Raw genomic sequence first — 3,327 nt, 5'->3', positions numbered from 1 at the left:
CCAACCTTGTATTAAAGTGCCAAATAGTGTGTGTCAAACTTCAAACTGATGATACTCTATTTACTCTATCTAGCTTTAAATAAAGTAGTTACAAGTAGAATTAAAAAATTGTCATTACCAAAAGCTAAAAAAAAAGGTTTTGAATAGGCTGCTGAAACTGTGTGGCCCATTGTCATTTTCTGTTTTTTAAAGTCTGGCTCAAAGGAATTGGTGACTGAATCACCCTTCCTTAAAATCCCCCTCCCAGACAACAATGATAACATAGCAGCAGAAGGAGGAGGGTCTCGAACCAAATCTGTGCCATCAACAAACATAAAGGAAATATTTGTAGTTAGGGTTAAAAGTCCTGAATCATCAGCCAACTATGTCATTTGGTGCTTGTACTGCACTGCAGCAGCACTTGATTACTTAAGAGTAAGGGCACTCCAAAAAAGGAGAGGAGAAGTCATCTAGTCTTAAGGTTTTGTTTTAAAACTATAATCAGGAGCAGTTCGAATTAAAACTGAAAACTTGAGACCGGATTAATGCCTCTCCTCTGGACTAACCTCTTCTTATGTGTTAAATATCAGTCTATCTAAAAGCACAAAGATTCTTGTAGCAGCTGCAGCTCTGCCTGCAACAAATGCTCAGTGTTGATAGCAGTGAGTGCTTGGCTGGGTTTGATCTATGGGACCACTCAGACTGTTGTTTTCCTCTTAGTCACATGGTTTCCTAGAAATAGGGCTCTCTTACTTTCACTTTCAGGGTTGTACTGACTGACCTAGCTCTCTTACTCCCACGTGTCCCTTTCTCATCACTGATTTACAAGTAATGTGCCTGCAGTGTTTCTCATCCCCCTCCATGCATTACACCACATCAGATTTGTTAAGAGCCAATAGGAGGAGTTTGTGAGGGGCGGACCTAGAATTAAACAGGCCTCTGATCTGCCTATATACTGGGGCTGTAAGGATTTCTGAAAAAGCAGCCATATCTACGCAGACCAGGCAGAGCTGAGGAGACACAGATCAAATGGTGAGTTTATATCAAATGCTGTTTTGTGTGCAGACTTAAAATCTGAGCATGTGCTGCTTCTATTAGACACTTAATTTTCAGTTTCATATTGTGAATTTCTGAAGTCTGCATGACTTGCATTAATGCGCGCACACACACACTTGTCTTTCTATACATGTGAGGACTATCTTTGACAGAATGCGTTCCCTGTCCCCTAAACCCAAACTAACTAAATTAATTTACTTTCATACTCCTTTTGACTGCAGTTCTGTAACTGTAATCTTCCAATGCTTGCCATTTTAAAAATATTTTGTCATATCTGCTCATCATGAGTTATTATTTATCACACAATACATTGTAACACCCTCTTGCGCCCTGCTGAATAAGACAGGAAATTTGCAATACCTGTGTTTTACAAAGTTTTACAAACAGAACAATCATCAGGATGTTATCCAGTATGTCTTATTTGATGTAGTGCCTTTATTTATGGTATCAAATCAATCAGCTTGAGTGGTTATGTGCATTTGAAGAAATATTTTTTGAGATATTTGTCTGAATGGCTCTGCCATACAGTATGACTCTAAAGATGAAGAGCAGATAAGATAGATGCAAATGATGACAACACAGCAACAGCAGCAGCAGCAGCAGGACAAGATTCTGAAACCAAACCTGTAATATCAACAAAAACAAAATAAATGTTTGGAGAAAGGCTTAAAAGCCCCAAATTATCAGTCTTACAGCCCCACTTAGTGCTTGTACTGCACTACAGTTGCACTTGGTTAATTAGGAGTAAGGTCACTCCAAAAAGCCCAAAGGAATTGATCTTATATAATCCCTGGTAAATATTATGTCTTTCTAAATACTTTTATGTCAGGTGTAGCTCTGGATGTAACAAAAGCTTCTATTTTGACATCACTGTGTACTTGGCTGAGTTTGAACAGTGTGACCTTTTAGCCTCGTGTTTTTTCCCTTAAAGTCACAAGGGTTTCTGCAAAGAGAGCTCTCTTACTTCAACTTTTGGTTTTTGTTGGCTATAAAGGCTGGGTACTGAAAGGATTTATGACAAGGTAGCCTTATTTACACAAACAGGGCAGAGCTACTAAGACATAGAACATATGGTGAGTTTAAATAAAATATTGTTTTTGTCTAGGCTATAGACTTAAAAACTGAGCATGTGCAGTTTTTATAATAGATATAGACCTTTTCAAACTATTTCAGTTACACAAATGATTATTCTTGATAAGTCTTTGCTGCTCTGACTCTCTCTCTCTCTCACACACACACACACACACACACACTTGTTTTTCTATACTTTTGAGGACTGTTATTCACAAAATGCATTCCCTGTCCCCTAACCCAAAAAACTCTACCCTAAACCTAACTCAAACCTAAACCTATACTCTACTCTACAATTAAATTTGAAACGGTCTGTCTTTCATGCAAGCATTTCACAAATATAAACATTTAACCAACAGGGGTCAGTTTTGAGCTCTGACTCTAATGTAGTTCAAATGAACTTTCCACTCCAGCTGACTGCAGTTTAACCCAAAACTTAAATATTTCTATTTTCATACAGTAGTTCATCTACTCTTGTCTGCCTCACTGATAGATTAGAGATGTTCTTTTTTTAACTCTGATTGTCTGAATGGGATGTTTCAGTAGTTGGTAAATGGTTGGTTGGTAGTTGGTAAAGGCACTCTTGTGATTTCCTCTATTAGCCATTTTCAAAAAGATCTGTCATGCTTGCTCATCATGAATTATATTCATGAAAGAACACACAAAAAATCATGCAAAGTACATCACGCCCCCTTTGGCCATGCTGATTATGACAGGAAATTTGCCATGTCTGCAACATTTCATGAGCAGCAAAATCAGCAGGATGTAACCCAAAATATTTATCTGTAATATGCATAACCTATTTTCATCAAATCAAGTAATTTGTTCAATCATCTTGAATAATAATGTGCATTTCCAGTGATAGTTTATGTTGTATTTGTCTAAATGGTTTTGCCATAGATGAAGAGCAGATAAGATGGAGGAAGACAATGATGACAACACAACAACTAGAGGAGGATGGGGGTCTAATTTCACATCTGTACCCTTTGCAGCCAACAAGAAAGGTAACACTTTAAACAAGAATTGATTGTTAAGTAACATTATTTATAGATTATATCTCAGTTGGGCTTCAAACACTATTACTAATAATCAAAATGAATCAATTTAATCATTTGAATCTGAATATTGGTTTATTACCTTATGTTTTGTCATTGCATTATAAAACATTTCACAATGCTGTTTCAGTAATTACTGCATTGTTACATAGTGATGTTATTCTCT

The 3,327-nt window shown here is 36.8% G+C and overlaps 1 long non-coding RNA gene across 1 annotated transcript; it reads left to right on the top strand.

Moving 5' to 3' along the window:
• Nucleotides 1-831: 831 nt before the first annotated feature.
• LOC121939669 lies at nt 832-3,050 on the top strand. Its single transcript, XR_006105506.1, has 2 exons — nt 832-1,011; nt 3,007-3,050. It is a non-coding gene; the product is annotated as an uncharacterized LOC121939669 (long non-coding RNA).
• Nucleotides 3,051-3,327: the final 277 nt, after the last annotated feature.

This window comes from Plectropomus leopardus, unplaced genomic scaffold, assembly GCF_008729295.1.
Source record: "Plectropomus leopardus isolate mb unplaced genomic scaffold, YSFRI_Pleo_2.0 unplaced_scaffold5578, whole genome shotgun sequence".
Classification (NCBI taxonomy): Eukaryota; Metazoa; Chordata; class Actinopteri; order Perciformes; family Serranidae; genus Plectropomus; species Plectropomus leopardus.
The sequence above is the reverse complement of the archived record's forward strand: the minus strand, read 5'-3'. Positions and strand labels throughout refer to the sequence as shown.